The sequence below is a fragment of the Microcaecilia unicolor genome, chromosome 3 (genome assembly GCF_901765095.1).
Source record: "Microcaecilia unicolor chromosome 3, aMicUni1.1, whole genome shotgun sequence".
Taxonomy (NCBI): Eukaryota; Metazoa; Chordata; class Amphibia; order Gymnophiona; family Siphonopidae; genus Microcaecilia; species Microcaecilia unicolor.
The window spans coordinates 33,609,213-33,630,577 of NC_044033.1; the positions used below are offsets into that span (position 1 = coordinate 33,609,213).

The window sequence follows — 21,365 nt, forward strand, 5'->3', positions numbered from 1 at the left end:
GGGAGGGTGGAATTGAGAATTTATTGGTCGCCTGGGGGGGGGGGGGGGGGGGAGGAGAGTGGAGGGAGAGATGCTGGATGGGATTTTTATGCCCACCCACTTTAGGCTCAGGCCCACCCAAAATTGGGTGCCTGGCTACAGTTTAAATTCCTGTTTTCATTTTACTTTTCTTATATGAAAGTCTAGCCTGCCAAACATATACCACATGTCTATATTCTGAAAGTGCATTTTCTTTACATATATTAGCTTTGCTTTTATTTCAGCTTCTCTGAGCTGAACAATTAAAGTATTTACATACAAATTTTCTGTTCAATAGCATTTAATACCCCACGATATTGGGCCAGTGAGAAGAGCTCTTAAGATTTCAAATTACACAAATGGGAGATAGTGAAGAATGTCTGCATAAGTGACGCTAGAAATGCATACAGTAAAGAAGCCCAATTTTAATACAGGCATTTGTGGCTTTTCTTTCCAGATCAATAACTAACTCATTTAAATAGTGTTACAAAACAAGATTGAACACAAATAGATCACCTCTTTTGACTGAGTATCTACTAAAGAACATTTTAAAACATTCAATGTTTTACAGCAGAAAGATAGCTGGCTGGCAAAGGACGACTTTCCTGCGGTACTTTTTTTAAATCCAGTTGTCAGAGGAGACAAGCAAGCTGCTCAGAGCAATGGGCTAGCTGTGTGTCCTTTGCAGGAGAATGTCTTCAGTAATTCAGTGGTGCAATGCAGCAAGCAGCTTGGAGAGAGGCCTGATACAGATATACATAGATCAGTCAGACAGAAGCGTGCTGCTGTGCAGTCAGAAGAGCTTCTAATAGTGGATGTCCAGGCTGAGGGAGACAGCATTTTGTTCCTGGTTTGTAATAATTTTTCAGCATGCTGTCTTAGTAGGACAAGCACCGTTTAGAATGTACTGTACAGATTGGAATTGGGACATCCAGGTTGGGATCTGCTCAGTTACACAGTGATATGCTAAAAAAAGGATCTGCAGAAGCAGAACCTTTTCTCAAGTACATTCAGGAGTACATGTATAATGACAGCAAGGGCCATGGGAGCATCCATTTTACAAAGAAACACATTGAAAAGAACAATGGCAGTTTAAGTACAGACATATAGTAACATAGTAGATGACGGCAGGAAAAGACCTGCACGGTCCATCCAGTCTGCCCAACAAGATAACTCATATTTGCTGCTTTTTGTGTATACCCTACTTTGATTTGTACCTATGCTCTTCAGGGCACAGACCGTATAAGTCTGCCCCGCACTATCCTCACCTCCCCAGCCCTGCCTCCCAACCCCGGCTCTGGCACAGACCGTACAAGTCTGTCCTGCCTCCCAACCCCGGCTCTGGCACAGACCGTACAAGTCTGTCCAGCACTATCCCCGCCTCCCAACCACCAGTCCCGCTTCCCACCACCGGCTCTGGCACAGACCGTATAAGTCTGCCCAGCCCTATCCCCGCCTCCCAACCTCCAGCCCCGCCTCCCAATCTTGACTAAGCTCCTGAGGATCCATTCCTTCGGCACAGGATTCCTTTATGCTTATCCCACGCATGTTTGAATTCCGTTATCGTTTTCATTTCCACCACCTCCCGCGGGAGGGCATTCCAAGCATCCACTACTCTCTCCGTGAAAAAATACTTCCTGACATTTTTCTTGAGTCTGCCCCCCTTCAACCTCATTTCATGTCCTCTCGTTCTACCATCTTCCCATCTCCGGAAAAGGTTCGTTTGCGGATTAATACCTTTCAAATATTTGAACGTCTGTATCATATCACCCCTGTTTCTCCTTTCCTCCAGAGTATACATGTTTAGTTCAGCAAGTCTCTCCTCATACATCTTGTAACGCAAATCCCATACCATTCTCGTAGCTTTTCTTTGCACCGCTTCAATTCTTTTTACATCGTTAACAAGATACGGCCTCCAAAACTGAACACAATACTCCAGGTGCATGCTTAAATTATGAACTACCCACTTACTCATGTAAGTATGTCATCCATTTTGTACACCTACATGTGTGCTTGCTGCTAATTACCTATGGAGTCTGCAGGGGTTTTTTTTTAACTTCTATTTGGGGGGCAAAAAAACAAAAACAATGGGAGATTAAGGCAGGGGTGGATTGACAATGATCTGGGCTCCTGGGCACTAAGGGTCATGGACCCCTAACCACCTATCAAAAAGGTTTAAAATAGATGGAAACTAGGGATGAGTAAGCCCCTTCCTGTTGTGGACCCTCGGGCCAGTAGCATACTAAGGGCGGGGCGGTGGGGCGGTCCGCACCTGGTGCAGGCAGCAAGGGATTGCACAGAGCAGTCACGTGGCTGTCGGCTCTGCCAGTTCCTTACCGCCTCTGATGCTTCCTGTGCTGGGGCAGAGGACTGGCAGAGCCGACAGCCAAGCGACTGCTCCGTGCACCCCCTTGCTAGGAGGAAGTGCGGTGGGGGTGATGCACTTAGGGGGATGTGGCACGCCTCAATGTCTCAATGATCAGTCCACCCCTGGATTAAGGAAGATAACACCGCTGAACCCTCCTATAAGGAGCTGGTCAAAATGAACACTTTTCAAAAACCTGTATGTGATTTGGAGTAGATGTGAATTCTGACACGCAAAATTTCCAGCATACAAATGTATTCTCTTGTGAAATAGAGAATACACATGTAGATTTTAGTCCTGCCCACATGACAGCGTCATGAAGTATTTTTTCGCTGAGAGAGTAGTGAATGCTTGGAATGCCCTCCAGCGGGAGGTGGTGGAAATGAAAACGGTAACGGAATTCAAACATGCGTGGAATAAACATAAAGGAATCCTGTTCAGAAGGAATGGATCCTAAGGAGCTTAGCCGAGATTGGGTGGCAGAGCCGGTGGCGGGAGGCGGGGATGGTGCTGGGCAGACTTATACGGTCTGTGCCCTGAAAAGGACAGGTACAAATCAAGGTAAGGCATACACAAAAAGTAGCACATATGAGTTTATCTTGTTGGGCAGACTGGATGGACCGTGCAGGTCTTGTTCTGCCATCATCTACTATGTTACTATGTATGTTGCTAGTATTTTACTCCTGGGGGAATTCTGTGCTACTGGGCAATGCAGAATCCCCCCCCCCCCCCCCCGCAGACTGTGCAAAATACTATGAGGTCTGCTTTTGCAGGCACAGTGGCACAGATGTTTGCAGCCAGAAAGTGACTCCATGACTCCCTCCCTCCCCTTACACTGACTGGGCCGGATCCTCCTCTGCTGCCTCATTTCCTGGCGGTTCCTTTAAGCCACATGGCTGTATGGAGGCCCATGCAGCTCAAAGGAATAGTCAGGCATTGGACAGCAGAGCAGGGTTGCCAGGTGGAAAATTTTTTTCCCACCCAATCCAGCCTAAAAACAGCCCAAAACCCGCCCAAACTCAAACCCCGCCCCTGACACCCCACCCCCGCGTCATCACCCCCGCCGTCATCAACCCCACCCCCGCCGTCATCGGCCCCGCCTCCACCGTCATCGGCCCCGCCCAGAACGTCACTAACCCCGCCCAAAACGTCACTAACCCCGCCCCCTGCGGCCGAAAAAACCGCCCGAAAACCACGGAAAAGAAAAAAAAGAAGCCCAAAAAACTGCGACCCGCCGCGGGCAAAAATTTCCCGTGGCGGGTCGCAGAAAACCGCCCAATTGGGCGGTAAAACTGCCCACCTGGCAACACTGCAGCAGAGGAGCAGAAAGCAGCCCAACCTGCGGCTCTGCAGCTCCTCCTCTTCCTACAGCACTGGACCAGTGAGTGTGCAGGAGGAAGGGAACTCTAGAAAAATGTAGAGTGTGGGTGATGGGGGGGGGCCTGGAAAAATATAGATGTGTGTGGTTGCAGGGAGGATGGCTAGGAAAATATGTATGGTGTGTGGGTGCAGGGAGGGGGGCTAGAAAATTTGTATGGTGTGTGGGTGCAGGGAGGGGGGGCTGGAAAATATGTATGGGGTGTGTGTGCTGGAGGCTGGAAAAAAGGTGGATGCAGGGAGGGGGCTAGAAAAAAATATATGTATGGGTGCAGGAAAGGAGGCTGGAAAAATATGTATGGGGTGTATGTGATGGGTGCTGGAAAAAGGGTAGATGGAGTGTGGGGCAGGGAGGGGGGCTGGGAAAAAAGTGGCTGGAGTGCAAGTGTGGGAGAGGGGCTGGAAAAAGAGAAGGCTGGTGTGTATGGGGAGGACCTTGAAAAAAGGTGGATGAAGTGTACGTCTAGGGGGGAAACTGGAAAAAGATGGAGTGTGGGGGCCTGGAAACAGTGTATGGTGTGTCAATTCAGAAAGGAGGCTGGAAAAAGAGGTGGATGGAGTACGGGGGGGGGGGCTGGAAAAAGGTAGATGAGGTATGTGTGTGCGTCATGGGAATGGGGTGGAGGTCTGCATGAAAGTGCATGGAAAACTGTGGTGAGGATGTGTGGGGGGGGAGGGGGATGGTATTTGATTCCTGGAGGAGATGCCAGCCCTTATATACTGTAATTGGGAAATTCTACACAAAAAAATTACAAATAAAGTGTGCAGAAGTTTCCATATTTTTGTGTAAAATTTTTCAATTTTTTGCACAGAATTCCCCCGGAGTAGTATTTACACATACATACTGCAAATAACTTCTCATTTATATATGTTTGTGTGCCCATAATCACTACAGAGCCTCCTTTGTTTGCGGGTTTAATGACAATGTTTTAGTTATTGTGTAGTCTTTTTATGGCAGCTCATTCTAGCTTCCATCCTTCACATACAAAAAAGTCCACTAAACACAGCCAAGCCACATGATACCATCATATCTGCTCTGACCACGGGCGTAGCCAGACACTCAATTTTGGGTGGGCCTGGGCCCAAGATGGGTGGGCAGAAAAACCCTGCCCCATCCCACAGGTGATTTAGTCTCTCCTTCTCTGTCCTGCACGCCATATGGTCTCTCAAACATCCCCCCTCTCCTACATACCTTTTAAATAGCAAATGTTCACCAGCAGCGAGCAGCAACTAATATACACTGCTCATGTTGGTCCCCCCCCAGCCTTCCCACTGATGCAACTTCCTGTTTTCGCATAGGCGGGAATACATCAGAGGAAAGGCTGTGGTTCCGGTGCGAGCAGTATGTATCTGCTTGCTGCAGGCGAAGATCTGTTATTTACAAGGTATGCAGGAGGTACAAATGTTGGGAGTTTTCAGCTGGTGGGGCTTGAGAATCCCTACCAGCCACTTCACAGGTGTGCTGCTACTGGGTGGGCCTGAGCCCAAAGTGGTTGGGCCTGGGCCCACCCAGGCCCACCCTTGGCTACACCACTGGCTCTGACCCAAGAGACAGAAATAAACACCTTAAAATCCTGATTGAATCCTTCAAACAAAAAGGATACAACCCCAAAATAAGCTCCAAGAATGAATTACTGAAAGAAATATTCCCAGCTCCATCTATGCTGGCCTTCTGACAATCATCTAATCTGAAACAAAAATGATTGAAAAGCAAACTGCCAATAGAAACTGAAAAAGAGAATGACACGAGTCCCCGCAATATACCAAGCTGCAAACTGTACCAACACATATCACAGGACCCTGCAGGCACTCACATGAGAAAAACATTCAGCAAAAGGGGATTATACACATACTTTTCTCCAAATGTAGTATATATTATTCAATGCAAAAAAAAAAAGGAAATATGAGAATGATGCTATGTTGGAGAGACAAGCCAGATGCTTAAGCCAAGACTGAACATACAGATGCACCATATTGAACACCACAGTGTTAACCAGGGTGCTACCTCTGTAGGACAGCATTTTGCAAGACCAGAGCACTACATTAATGACTTTATTGTGAGAACACTAAAGGAATTTTTAAAAAACCATCCAGAAACATAAAATCTTTGAATTTAAAATGATGCAATATTTTGACGCCCCGACAGGACTTAACAAAGATCTGGGTTTCCTATCACATTATAAACCATAAAATTATGCTGTTCTGTCACCCTCTGATTGCCCATTCATCTTCCCCTGTTTCCCACCCACCCCTACCTTTCCCCATGAGACAGTCATTGGAATGCTTTTATGTTTTACCTATATATTCTGATATGTCATAATTTGCTCATTTCTGATCTGAAGAAGATATTGCCTTAGAAAGCATGGGCAGCAATGGCGTAGCTACGGGGGGCACGAGGGCCTAGGCCCCCCCCCAAATTGTCTCTGGGGCCCCTGGATTTGCTGTCAGGGGCCCCCAAGCCCTGCCAGCTGAAGCTTTTGTCCAGCGCTGGTCTCTGGCTCTCTGCCACATTACCTGTCCTGCTCGCCTCACGTGGAATGCATGCTCATTTTAGTGAAACTGAGCATGTATGATGTGTCGCACATGCTCAGTTTCACTAAAATGAGCATGCACGCAACTTGAGAGGAAGAGCAGGCAATGCGGCATAGACCAGTGCTGGACAAATGCTTCAGCTGGCAGGGCTTGGGGAAACCCCGCCAGTCAAGGTATGTGAGGTGGCGGCGGCAGGAGGGGTGGAGCAGCAGGGAGGTGGGCCAAATGTACCCCCCCCCCCCCCCCACACACACACACACTTTGGCCTGTGGACTCCCCTCACATCAAGGTCTGGCTACACCACTGGTGGGCAGGGCACTTAATTATACATATAAGTTACAGAAAACAATGATTTGTATATATTCTTTAACAAACTGGATACAAAAATTTACACTAACTCTTTAACTATTGCTTAAATATATATGGACATATTTGAACTGTTTTGCTAGTTTCCTGTAAAGAAAATTAAGCGCCAACTTTTCTTTATGGGAACCTAATGAGACGTATTCTTGGGGCTCAATATTCAGAAAACTCTGCGCTCCTAAATTAGCTTCCTAAATGTGTGCCCTATTTCATCCAAACTTAGGAGCTTAACTTTTCAACTGAAAATTCATCTTCAAAAGTTATGGTCATAAGTTTAGGCTGGCTATTTGCTTGCCTAGATTTTTGAGCCTAATTTATGAAACTAGTGCTGAAAATCAGTGCTAAGTTCTTAACTTTTTTTTCCCCCATCCTAAATCCGCACCTGTTGACACTCCCTTTTTATGCTCCCAAATGAAAGAGTTTAGTGAAATTTTGAGTAAAAATGTATGCACTCAGCTCTAGTAAATTTTCAAAGAGGCCAATTTATGAGCCTTTCACCCGATATTGAGCCCCTGGCGGCAAGTGACATCTGAACCGCTCCCAGCTGCAGGCTGAGCTGACTCCGGATATTCAATGCCGGGGCATGTGCAGCTCCCTGCATTGAATATCCGGGTCTCAGTGGTCACCCGGAAGTTAACTGGGCCCTGGCCGATATTCAGACTGGTGACCAGTTAACTCTAGAGCCAGAGGTGTAGCTAGGTGGAGCACCAGGGGAGCAACTGGACTTTGGATTATTATTATTTGTTACATTTATATCCCACATTTCCCGGATGGCACGAGCGCCTATTTTTTAGGTGGTCCATCGCACCTATGCACTGCGTGCACATACCTCTCCACTCCCCCTTTTGTCATATCCTGGCTACACTTTTGTCTAGAGCATAGAGTTAGAACAGTATTTTTGCTCTCCGAACTTTATGCGGTTACTTAGGGGCCCTATTACTATGCCGTGTAGGCGCCTACGCATGGCCAACGTGTCCCAATTTGGAACTACCGCCCAGCTACCGCGTGGCCCGGGCGGTAATTTTATTTTTTATGCACGACCACTGTGTGCCCCGGAAAATTTCCGGGGCGCGGCGCTAACCGGACGGTAATCGGTATTGTACACGTGCTGACGATTAGTGCACGGTTAACATGTGAGACTTTACCACTAAGTCAACGGGTGGTAGTAAGGTCTCAGGCCCAAAATGGACGCACGCCAATTTTCATTTTGCCGCACACCCATTTTTGCCCCCCCCCCCCCAAAAGGCCTTTTTTGCAAGCGCTGAAAAATGGACCTGCTCGTGTCCAATACACGCATCTACAAAAGCGCAGGCCATTTTTCGAGGCACCTTAGTAAAAGGACCCCCACATCTGTTAGTGAACTGACAACAATGGCTCAGAAATGACCTCCTACCAATATTCTTACCCTCCATGCTCTTCCCCTACCTCTTCTTCATCGCTCCACTTCCTTACCTATCCCTATCCTTTCTCTCATAACTCTTTTATCCCATTTACCCTTGTTCATTTGTCCTACCACATACCTCCTTTGTTGATTCAGATACTACAGATTGTATTCTCTTGTTACTATGTAAGCCGCATTGAGCCTGCGATGAGCGGGAAAGCGCGGGATACAAATGTAATAAATAAATAAAATTACCTCTGACCAGCTAAGTAGGCCCTCCACCCACACTCCACCTCTGGCCTGCACCCTACCCTGTCTAATTAGGAGATGACCTGTTATTGGTGATTCAGTGGCACTAACTGGATAAATGCTGCTCAATATTGCATACTGGGTCGCTCAGCGGGGTTTCTGGGCTGGAGCTCAGGACTGCAAGCTAGCCACTGCCACAATACATGAATAATTCAAATTGAATTATAACAGTGAATGAAACACCAGGGCAAAATAGTAAGGATCAGCCGCAACATGTGGAGGAGTGGCCTAGTGGCTAGAGCACCGCTCTTGCAATACGGAGGTGGCCGGTTCAAATCCCACTGCTGCTCCTTGTGATCTTGGGCAAGTCACTTAACCCTCCGTTGCCTCAGGTACAAACTTAGTTTGTGAGCCCTCCTGGGACAGAGAAATATCCAGTGTACTTGAATATAACTCGACCTTGAGCTACTACTAAAAAGGTGTGAGCAAAATGGAAATAAATAAAAAATAAACACAGCAGTACAAGAATAATACTACTTTCAATCAATCTTGCAAGCAGCATTAAAATACCATCCTGGGAGCATCAGACTGCAAAATCGTAGCCCAAAGCTCCCAAGCAGCACCTTAAACAAGTTTGAATACCCCTGGTCCCCCCGTCCCCCCCCGTGCCCCAAAGCTCCCACCCCTGAACATTCCCCCTCCCTGAACAGTTTCTCCCCTCAAACAAGTTCCCACCCAAACTAGTTTCTCCCAAAAGAGTTTCCTCTCAGATTCCACCCTGAACAGGCTCCCTGCCAAGGAGCTTCTGCCTACTTGCCCCTCCCTAATACCCTCCAGCTCTTGTTGGCCCTTCCAGGTTTACCTTAATGTTTCCCTGCATCTTGCTGGCACTAGGTTAAAAACGGTGCCATGAAATAACTGCTTGTGATGGTATTATTAGGAAAGGGATGGAAAACAAAAGTGAGGATGTTATAATGCCTTTGTATCGGTCCATAGTGCAACTGCACCTCGAATATTGTGTTCAATTCTGGTTGCCGCATCTCAAACAAGATATAGTGGAATTAGAAAAGGTACAGAGAAGGGTGACGAAAATGATAAAGGGGATGGGACGACTTCTCTATGAGGAAAGGCTGAAACACCTAGGGCTCTTCAGCTTGGAGAGGTCTATAAAATAATGAGTGGAGTGGAACAGGTAGGCGTGAATCGTTTGTTTACTCTTTCCAAAAATACTAGGACTAGGGGGTATGCAATGAAGCTACAAAGTAGTAAATTTAATACAAATCGGAGAAAATATTTCTTCACTCAACTTGTAATTCAACTGTGGCATTCGTTGCCTGAGAATGTGGTAAAGGTGGTTAGCTTAGCAGGGTTTTAAAAAGGTCTGGACGGCTTCCTAAAGGAAAAGTCCATAGACCATTATTAAATTGACTTGGGAAAAATCCTCTGCAATTTCTGGGATAAGCTGCATAAAATGTATTGAACGTTTTCGGGATCTGGCCAGGTATTTGTGACCTGGATTGGCCACTGTTGGAAACAAGATGCTGGGCTTGATGGATCTTTGGTTTGTCCCAGTGTGGCAATACTTTTGTACTTATCTTACGGCAGGGGTTATATTTGGGAGGGGGAGCTCTTTGGGAGAGGGAACCCATTCGGGGGGGGAAGTCGTTCGGTGGGGGGGGGGGGGGGGGTGGTAGGAATGTTCAGCATGGGAGCTTTGAAGGGAGGAGGTACCAAGGGTATTCAAAGCTTGTTTAAGATGCTGCCTGGGATCACTGTGGCACAATGCTCCAAAGATGGAAAAAAGCTGGCGGCATATTTCCAGGAATAATGTGGCTTGCAGTGTTCACCGCAAGCTGCATTATTAAATTTACCTACTAATGAGCTGTTTTACTTGTTTTTGCATGCTTTGCATTTCATTACTGTGGAACCTGCGGTAACAAAGTAATGAGGGTAATGGTAATATTACGCACATGAGTGTCCTTTAACACGTTAAGGGGCAAATAAGAAACATAATGGCCTTAATGAAACTTGAGGCCAAGTAAATGCTGGTATTCTAGTCATGTACTACAGTGTATGTCAACACCTACACACATAAATGACAATATTCCAGCTACACGTTATACTGGAAGTACTGTACGCACCAATTTTTGATGGTGCATACATTGCAGTGGATTTCTACCCTTTTTTCCAGGCTGTCTGAATTGTTTTTGACTATTTGTTTTATTCCCCATTAGGTATGTGTCCCTTTGGTATCTTAAGTTTGCAAGCAGATTTATTACACAGTGTTATGCATGAAAGCACTTTGCTTTTATTTGTCAGCACTGAAACAATATTTGGTTTGCTTAAGTCTTTGATCTCTGCTCAATCCTTTCTGTGATGTTGCATGTGGGAAACTGTTTTGCAAAAAAATATATAATAGGAACATCTTTTATCACTGTTTTTTAAGATCATGTATGTATTTATATATATATCAATGATAGATGCTTTTTAAATTGATTTATATCCTGCTCAACATCTAAGAACGCTGCATGAAAGAATTGGTGTTTGATAAGATGCAATGTAATCACAAAAATATGTGATACCATCTTGTTTGATATTATAAGAAAGTTGATGCACGGCTCCTGATGAAGCATGTAAAGTGAAACGGGTTTGGCCACCGTCGAGCCATAGCTAAATGCTCAACTACTTTTCATATATAAAAGAAGATAATATTTGAGAATACTGGAATATCTGGAATTTTAATACATCGTGTTGATTATTTAGACATTTACACTGGACTCTTCACTTGTTGATGTTTATCTTTTGAGTTAGAATCACAGTAGCCGTCCTCTTTTTGTGGTTACTAGATACTTGGAACTATCACACTTTTTGATCACTTTGGGCTAAGAATGTTTTTGTTAGTATTTTAGACCTCATCATTGATGTTTTATTATTGCTTGATTTTATCTTTATTTATATTGTTTTGGTTTGTATTATTTATGATCTGAATTATTTTAATGTATCTGTTTGTTTATGTACCAGTTTTTACCCCTGACGCAGCCTTTGGGCAAAATGTGGCCTCGTCAGGTGATTGGTTTAATAAACAATACAGCTCTTCAGAACTGCTGGTCTGCTTGTTGTTTTGTTGCTACATTGCAGTTGGGCATTGAGATGGATGGAGCATGGGTTTGGCACATAATCACACACTCGATCCCACGGATTCTAGAAAGGGTACCCTAAATTGGGCACAGATCCCAGATCAGAGCCCAAAATAATTAGTTCATGGGCTCAATGCTTTAATTATTGGAGTTAACAAACACTTAATTGACACTAATTATGATTTGGGCGGTGATCTGGTTGCACTATTCTGTAACAATGAGAGCCTAAATTGGATCACGTGCAACTCAAAAGGGGTGTGTGGCTATGGGAGAGTCATGGGCAGATCAGGGGTGATCACAAAGATGGGCGCAGTGTTACAGAATATCAGAGATCCGTGCCCAACTGGCCTGCCAGGATTTACACCAGGTTTAAGTTCTCACACCCAAAGTGGAGCGTGTAATTTGGCACTCAATGTCCTATATAATAATTCTCACCACCAACATTCTAATGTGTCTGCCTGTGTCCGTGGCGCCTTCGGAGTTGCTGAGCTAGGCTCCGTAGCCAGGCTGACGTCACTCACAGCTGATTCCCAGGCATGGGGAGAAGTAGGGAAACACGCGGAGCAAGTGGCAGGGAACGGCGCATCAAACAACGACCCTCCTCTCCCCTGTCCCCCCTCCAGCCACCCATGTCCTGCGACCCTCCTCTCCCCCTGCCCCCCCTGCAGCCAACCATGTCCAGTGACACTACTCTCCCCCTCCAGCCACCCATGTCCAATGACCCTGCTCTCTCACCTGCCCCTCCTTCATCCACCCAGGTTGTGTAAACAATTCTTCGGGGCAGGCACGAATGATCCCCAGTCCTGCCTGCCCGATGCTGCGCTGACGCTCCCCCGCTGCCGGATCGCTGTTCAAAATGGCCGCTGATACTTACAAGGGTGGCCTCCAAGACTTCAGCAGAAGTCTCGCGAGTCCGCCATTGGAAGTACACATTTAATGCAGGTTTATAAATAGGCCCCAAGTAATATTCTATGGATAGTTACCTATTAGGGCTTGTAAAACCATATCAAAACTTCTATGAACCTTCAAACCTATGAAGGAAATAATGTTGGATCCACTTCAGAGCATTCTTTCATTCCAAATGTCTCTGCTTCTGACTGTTGCAAAAATTACACTTTTCCTTATAGTTTTCTATTGTTTTGGGATGTGGAACCTGCTCTTCAAATACTCAAATGCCCAGTGAATGTGACAATTAAACGTCACTAAATTTTCCAAGTTGGATCTATAGAGCATTTGCGGTCAGAGACTGAAACATCAGTGTCCTAAAATTTAAATTTCTTTGCATAGCCGGTTATTACCCTAATATATCCAAATTGTAATGGTTTTCTCCTGGAAAAATGAGCAGTGGGTCAGTCTGACTGTGTAGAATATTTTGTTCTGAAGAGTGGCTTTGTGCTCAGTGTCTGAATGTCTTGACATTCGCTGTCAAAAGGACACCACCGCCATTTCTGTGAGCTAGGCGTGTGAGGTTACTGTGGGTCAGGTTTTCATTAGAATTGAAATTTCAAGTTGTTCAGTGTTCACCATTTTTGAAGAGTGGCTTTTATACTAAATAATCTTTTTCAGGTTTTAGGCTCCAATCCCTTGACAAAGCGATGGCGAAACAGATGTCGGTTGGGACTTGTTGTGCTAAAGATAAGTACTACACCGCTTTATTTATTAGTATACCGCTAGTCACTCAGCATAATCTTTACAACTAATTAGGCAACATGTTTTGTACATGACATGTTTTTGGACAGAAGGGGTTTTTTTTTTGGTCAATGATTACATCAATCACCAAAGGTTTTGAATGCGGCTCCTCAAAATTTGAACAAGTGGAGTGCCAACCTGGTGACTTAGGAGACCTTTTCCCTCATTCTTTTTCCATATAGTAACATATCATAGTAAATGACGGCAGAAAAAGACCTGCATGGTCCATCCAGTCTGCCCTACAAGATAAACTCATATGTGCTACTTTTTATGTATACTCTACCTTGATTTGTACCTGTCCTTTTCAGGGCACAGACCGTATAAGTCTGCCTAGCACTGTCCCCGCCTCCCAACCACCAGCCCCGCCTCCCACCACCGGCTCTGGCACAGACTGTATAAGTCTGCCCAGCACTATCCCCGCCTCCCAACCACCAGTCCCGCCTCCCACCACCGGCTCTGGCACAGACCGTATAAGTCTGCCCAGCACTATCCCTGCCTCCCACCACCGGCTCTGGCACTGACCGTATAAGTCTGCCCAGCACTATCCCCGCCTCCCGCCACCGGCTCTGCCACCTAATCTCGGCTAAGCTCCTTTGGATCCATTCCTTCTGAATTTCTGTTGATTGATTTATTTGTATGGTGACTTACTGGTCCAATACTGGTTGATATTGTTTTGACATAACTGGACCATAATCAAAGCCTTTAAATTGTTCTGATATTGAAACTCGCAAAGCCAGATTCTTTGTTTTCACTCAGGAATTTCATGAGAAATTAAAAAAAAAACGAACATATAGACGGCTTAGGCTAAACTGCTGCTGGCATGTTGCTAATGATGGAGCTTATTACATCCTATTAAGTTCAAGAAAACCAATAACAGTTAACTGCATTATAATGTTACTTTACTCATGAGGGATATTGTAGCTCTTCTTTGGTGATTGAATTACTCAGGCTTCAGCTTCATGGCTTGGAGTGCATCCATGGATTAACCAAAGCACTACGTCTTATGTCATTCAGGGGCAATACAGTGATTCACACAAGCAAACATGTATTTACCTGCATAAAATTGTGTTTTGATGATTGCCCCTCTCTCCACTCTCTTTTGGCTAAAAGTAAACACACTGGGGCCGATATTCAGCCCGCGGGAGGCAGGCCGGCTAAGTCCTGCGGTCAGCGGTGAGTCCGGATATTCAATGCCAGGCCATTTCCGGTGACCGGCATGGAATATCTCAGGGGGGAGGGGGACTTGGCTGCTATAAACTTAACCGGCTAAGTTAATATTCAGCGTTGGCTGATTAAGTTTATAGCGGCTAAAGATAGGCCTGCTATTTCAGTGGCCCAATTTGGCTGCTTAACTTGGCCAGTGAAGTGCTGAGTATTCACAGATAGCCAGTTATATCACATGATATAACCGGTTAGCCGCTATGGGTCCGATTCTATATATGGCGCCTAAAATTAACACGCATTAAGCAATTGCGCCTAAGCATGTTCTAAATATGTGCTGTATTTAGAATATGCTTAGCTGTAGTTCATGTAACTAAATCTACGTGCGTCCATTTACGTCAACGAAGCCAGTGTAAATCCCTGCTTGTAGATGGGCTATATTTTATAATGACGCACGTAGATTTTGGAACGCCCATGAAATGCACATTTCCACATGCCCAAGCATGCCCCTTTTTGCCTACACGCATTAGAATTTATGCGCTGTACATTACGGCAGCTAGGCTTATCTTCGGAAAAACGCGATTTGAAAGCGCAAAACCCCTCTGCGAAAACCTACACTGACTCCCAATCAAGGAACGCATTGCTTTCAAAACTCTGCACTCTGGTTCACAAAATTATCTACGGTGAAGCCTCGGGATACATGACAGACTTGATCGACCTACCAACTAGAAACACATCTGAATCAACACGAACGTACCTAAATCTGCACTACCCAAGCTACAAAGGACTCAAATACAAATCAACCTATGCATCCAGTTTTTCCTACATTAGCACACAACTGTGGAACGCATTACCAAAAGTCTTGAAAACTACGTACGATCACCTAAACGTCCGGAAAACACTAAAAACTAACCTGTTTAAAAAGGAATACCCGGCCGATCCAACATAAATGCCTGATCTCTGCAACACAACAAAACTAAAGTACGTAATGGACATAACACAACTCTTCCGTTATACGATGCCCTAATGCGGCTGTGCCACATGAACTTTACCTTACCACAACATCACTTTGTATTTGTTCACACCGGAGTCTACAAACGCCCTCTCCGGTACTATGTAAGCCATATTGAGCCTACAAATAGGTGGGAAAATGTGGGATACAAATGTAACAAATAAAATAAATAAATACATTATAGAATACGCTTAGCAATGTACACGTGTAAATTCTAATTTTTGCCAATTAGTCCTCATTATTGCTTGTTAAGAGCTGTTAACAATGCTTAACAGCTTGTTAAAACAATTAATCTACTCACGTAGTTATAGAATATGCCTAGATTTATGCGCAGAACCGCACGCAACTCTAGGCACACTAAATAAAACCTGAGGGTATGCGTTGACCACAAATATTCAACGGGAGGTAACCGGCTGTCTCATGCCGACTATTCGCCGATAGCCGGTTAAGTGCTATTTAACCGGCCAGGAGCCATTCCTGGCGAGATAAACTAACGCATGAGTCAACCTTTTCCTACTTAAGCACACAAATCTGGAACGCGCTGCCGCACAACTTAAAAACGATCTATGAACTAACTAACTTCCGCAAACCATCTCTTTAACAAGGCGTACCACAAAGATCAACAAATGCGAACTCCTCCACGTATATCCAGAACTGTCTTATAATATTTGCTTGTTATACTAATACCATGCTTTTTCATTATCATGTTACCCAAAATCCTTCTGTAATACTAAATGCCTATTCTCTTATATATTTCCACTGTTCATGATGTATTGTAAGCAGTGCGTTGCTTCTAGCAAAAAAGGGTGCTAGTACTCAAATGTTAGGCCACCCTTCAAGGTATGCACTTCACAATAACCAGGCCCCCTGCAAACCAGTCACAGAATCTATGAGAAGGCAGAATTGGTGTGTAAAGCCTGAGCTCTTTCATTAAAACTTGGTGTTTATGGGTCAATTTTAGCAGACAATGGAAAAGGTGCCGGTACTCAGTACCCCCAAGTACCCCCTCAAAAAAAAGCCCTGATTGTAAGCCACATTGAGCCTGCAAAGAGGTGGGAAAATGTGGGATACAAATGCAACAAATAAATAAATAAATAGCGCTGAATATCGACCAGACTGATTTTTATCTGCACAAAAGAATGGACAGAGAAACGTTGGGGCAGGCAGATTGCATTTTTACGTTCTGCTGCATGCCTTCCGCCTACCTCCATGCAGGCACAAACTACCTGGGTTCTTTGAGCTTCCTTTTGAAAAGAAGCATGCAGGCTACAGCCAGAAAGTTCTTTGGGATGGTAACCAGCTTATAATCGAACGAGAATAACGCCCAAGTTCCGACCTAAATCGGGAGATGGGCGTTCTTCTCACAAAAACAAATAAAGCGGCATAATCGAAAGCCGAACTTTGGACGCTTTCAACTGCACTCCGTCGCGGATGCGGACAAAGTTGACGGGGGAGTGTCGGAGGCGTGGTGAAGGCGGAACTGGGGCGTGGTTATCACCCGAACAGAGATGGGCGCCCTTCGCCGATAATGGATGCGTTTGTAGCTAGAATTTAGGGCACTTTTCCTGGACCCTGTTTTTTGACGAATAAGGCCCCAAAAAGTGCCCTAAATGACCAGATGACCCCCAGAGGGAGTCGGGGATGACCTCCCCTGACTCCCCCAGTGGTCACTAACCCCCTCCCACCACAACAAATGATGTTTCACAACTTTTTACTTTCACCCTCAAATGTCATACCCTCCTCCCAAGCAGCAGTATGCAGGTCCCTGGAACAGTTGTTAGGGGGTGCAGTGGACGTCAGGCAGGTGGACCCAGGCCCATCCCCCCCCTACCTGTTACAATTGTGCTGCTTAATGCTACTAGTCGTCCAACCCCCCCAAACCCCCTGTACCCACATGTAGGTGCCCCCCTTCACCGCTTAGGGCTATAGTACTGGTGTAGACTTGTGGGCAGTGGGTTTTGAGGGGGATTTGGGGGGCTCAACACCCAAGGGAAGGGTGCTATGCACCTGGGAGCTCTTTTACCTTTTTTTTTGTTTTTGTAAAAGTGCCCCCTAGGGTGCCCGGTTGGTGTCCTGGCATGTGAGGGGGACCAGTGCACTATGAATCCTGGCCCCTCCCACGAACAAATGCCTTGCATTTATTCGTTTTTGAGCTGGGCGATTTCATTTTCCATTATCGGTGAAAAGCAAAAACACCCAGCTCACACCTTGGCGAATAAAGCATGGGCGTCTATTTTTTTTAAAAAATACGGTTCACTCCGCCCCTTCACGGACCCGTTCTCGGAGATTAACTCCCATGGAGATAGGCGTTTCTGGTCGATTATGCCCCTCAAAGTCTCACAGGGATTCTCAGAATCACCCTCCCCGATCCACAGCATAATATTCTTATTCATCTTCCCCCCAAAAAACTGAGCAGTGAGTTTGATGATTTAACACTACAAAATGTTGCATGTTAGGCATGTCTCTAATTAAAAATTAAAAAGTCATGGGAAGGGATGCAAAGTCCTGTTGTGGACTGGGAACTGGTTAAAAGATAGAAAACAGAGAGTAGGATTAAAAGGTCAATCTTTTCAAAGGAAAAAGGTAAATAGAGCACCCCAGGAACCTGTACTGGGACCAGTGCTTTTCAATATATTTATAAACTAGTAAAAGAGCCCCGTTTCAGAGCAAATGAAACGGGCGCTAGCAAGGTTTTCGTCGCCAACCCCTTCGTTGTTCTGCCATTGCTCCGCCCCCAACGTCATGACGTTTGACGCGAGGGCGGGGCCTGGAGCGATTTCCAACCCCCCCACCCCGCCTCCATGCCTCCCTCCCTGCCAACCCCTTCGTTGTTCTGCCATTGCTCCGCCCTCGAGGGCGGGGCCCGGAGTGATTTTGGTGGCTTCATCACCACGAACCTTCGAACCTTTTTGAAGGAAGTCAGGGCTTGGCTTCACTGACGTCGGTGTCCTCAGAACATTGAGGGTGAGTTTTATTATAGTAGATGATCTGGAAAAGGGAACAATGAGTGAGGTGATTACATTTTCAGATGGCACAGCATTATTGAAAGTTGTTAAATCATAAGCAGATTGTGAGAAATTGCAGGGGGACCTTGCGAGACTGAAATAGTTGGCATCCAAACGGCAGATGGAATTTAATGTGAGCAAGTGCAAAGTGATGTGCGTGGAGAAGAATAACCCAAGCTATAGTTACATGATGCTAGGTTCCACATTAGAAAGGTGCTTATGTAAGGCGATGCCTAGATTTAGGCACTGAGGGGCCTGATGCTCAAAACCTAAAGCCGGCGTTAGAGCCGAATAGCGCTGGAGTAGTGCTGCCTCCAATCTGCGCAGAATGCTCAGAGGGCACTAGCGCAGGAAACAGCATGCGTGCCAGAGATGGTCACAAATTGCATTTAAATGCAGTCAAGCGGATGTAAATGAGGTCATTTGCTATTCCCTCCTGATGCTCAGAGAACAGCATACGAGCAAACCATGCTCTTGTTGCTGAAAAAATAACACCAGCTCAGAGATAGCAATGGGGGGGGGGGGGGGGGGGGTTGAAGAGAGGATTTCATACGACTCTCTGTTTGAAATCTGCCAGTTTACATTTGTCCTAGAAGTGGCAGGAAGCCCGTGCGAGCCTGAGAAAACTCGAGAGTGAAAGCACACACTGGCACCTGTTTTCTGCGCTTAAATATAAGCCTTTCAAATGAAAAAAAAAATTGTCAAGCTTATATTTAAAGGCGCAGAAGAGCGGCATTGCTGTGTGCTTCACTTCAGTGGCGTAGCCAGACCTCGATGGGAGAGGGGGCCAGAGCCCAAAGTGGGGGGGGGGGGGGGGCACATTTTTGCCCACCTCCCCGCAGCTGCAGCAAAATTTGCCCTTTCCTTTCTGAGCAAACTACCAGAACCCTCATCCACGCTCCTCTCGCTTAGACTATTGCAACTTGCTTCTCAAAGGTCTCCCACTTAGCCATCTCTCTCCTCTTCAATCTGTTCAAAATTCTGCTGCACGACTAATATTCCGCCAGTGTCGTTTTGCTCATATTAGCCCAGTACCTCTCCACTCTTATCTCTCCCTACATTCCTCCCTGGGAACTACATTCACTGGGTAAATCTCTCTTATCTGCACCCTTCTCCTCCACTGCTAACTCCAGACTCCGTTCTTTTTATCTTGCTGCACCATATGCCTGGAATAGACTTCCTGAGCCGGTACGTCAAGCTCCATCTCTGGCCGTCTTCAAATCTAAGCTAAAAGCCCACCTTTTTGATGCTGCTTTTAACTCCTAACCCTTATTCACTTGTTCAGAACCCTTATTTTATCATCCTCACTTTAATATTCCCTTATCTCTTGTTTGTCCTGTTTGTCTGTCCTAATTAGATTGTAAGCTCTGTCGAGCTGGGACTGTCTCTTCCTGTTCAAGTGTACAGCGCTGCGTACGTCTAGTAGCGCTATAGAAATGATAAGTATTAGTAGTAGTAGCATCATCATACCTTGGCTGGCAGAGGTCCCCAACCCCCGCCAGATGAAGTGTTTGTCCCACGTTGGTCTTACTTTATCTGCCTTGCTCTTTTCAGTCACGCCGTGCACGCTTGTTTTAATGAAACTGAGCATGAGGGAAGTATTGCGAATGCTCATTTTCATTAAAATGAGCGTGCATAGCGCAACTGAAAACAGCAGGGCAGGGCAGGCAATTCAGCAGGACCAGTGCGGGGCAAACGCTTCAGCTGGTTGGGGTTGGGGACCCACGCCAGCCAAACCAGGGGCCCCAGAGCCAATTTGGGGGGGGGGGCAGGCCCCCTGTAGCTACACCAGTGCTTTACTTTCTGGCAGTGGCGTAGGAAGGGGGGGGGCGGTGGGGCAGTCCGCCCTGGGTGCCCGCTGCTGGGGGGGGGGGGGGGTGTCAGCTCCGCTGGTTCCCTGCCCTCTGCCCCAGAGCAGGTTACTTCCTGTTCCGGGGCAGAGAGAGCAAGGAAACAGCAGAGCCGATGCAGCTCCCAGCGACGTGCACTCGGGAGCGGATCGGCCCTCTTGCCCGCCCCTCGCTTTCTAATTCAATGTAAGAATGCGCTCCGGGGGGGGGGGGGGAGGGTGCGCTCCAGAGGGGGGAGGGTGCGCGCCGAGGGGGGGTGCCTTGCTGCACCCGGGGGGGGGGGGCGCAGCGGCGACCCGCCCCGGGTGTCAGCCGCCCTCCCTACGGAACTGCTTTCTGGTTTGCCTGGCGCATGGGCAGAACAGCTACATTTACTGTGAAACTTGTCTGCGCGTGCACCAAGCACATTCCTCCTCCTAGCTTTTGCTTTTACAGTGCGCATATAATTTGAGTGCCATTAGCTTTGAGCATTGGAGGGCTATGTTTTTACGCTAGAGCATCAGTGCTGGAGCTTTGAGCAGCAGGGCCTAGGAAAGCACCTATTTGAAGCCTATTCTCCACTTTCCTTTACAGAATACTGGCATAAGCCACCTTACACATACCTGCTTTGCAGGCACAGATATTTACACCAGCCATAGAGTTTATGTTCATTAATTTGTCATCCGCTTGGGATTTAGGTGGAATAGAAGTGAACAAAATAAATAAATAAATAAATGGCATTTTCATATCTATGCACATACTTTTCCAGCAAATTTCTACCATCAGAACAAATAAGTACAAGTGACCGGTCAAAATGCTTTAATTGGAGTTGCTTTTTGGGCCCTGTGAGGGGGTTTATAGAACACTGCCTCTCACTCTCAAGAACAGTCTCTCAGGTAGGCTGAGCCACCTTAAATCCACTAGTCCCGCCCAGGGAGGGGTGGAGTCAAAAGGACAGGAACCAGGGAGTATGAAAGGCAGGGTCAGAGTGGGGTTAAGGAGGCCCAGGGAAGGAAGAACTGAAGCCCCAGTCTATGCCTTTACTGAATATGTCTAGGTGCTGTGACCTGGCTGAGGTAGGCCATTCTTTTATTTGAAGACTTGTGAGCCTTGTTCTGAGGTCTGGCTGGAGCCAGACCTGAAAATCCCAAGAGAGAAATTACAAACTGTGTTTGGGTCATGGCAGTCAGAGAACCATGCTAGGATTTTTCCCTATCTGAAGATAAGAGATTTTCCTTTCCAGTGGC

General features: G+C 46.2%; 1 long non-coding RNA gene across 1 annotated transcript; it reads left to right on the plus strand.

Moving 5' to 3' along the window:
• The first annotated feature begins 2,435 nt into the window (after positions 1–2,435).
• LOC115465278 lies at positions 2,436–21,137 on the plus strand. Its single transcript, XR_003941380.1, has 3 exons — positions 2,436–2,447; positions 6,029–6,031; positions 21,053–21,137. It is a non-coding gene; the product is annotated as an uncharacterized LOC115465278 (long non-coding RNA).
• The last annotated feature ends 228 nt before the right edge of the window (positions 21,138–21,365 follow it).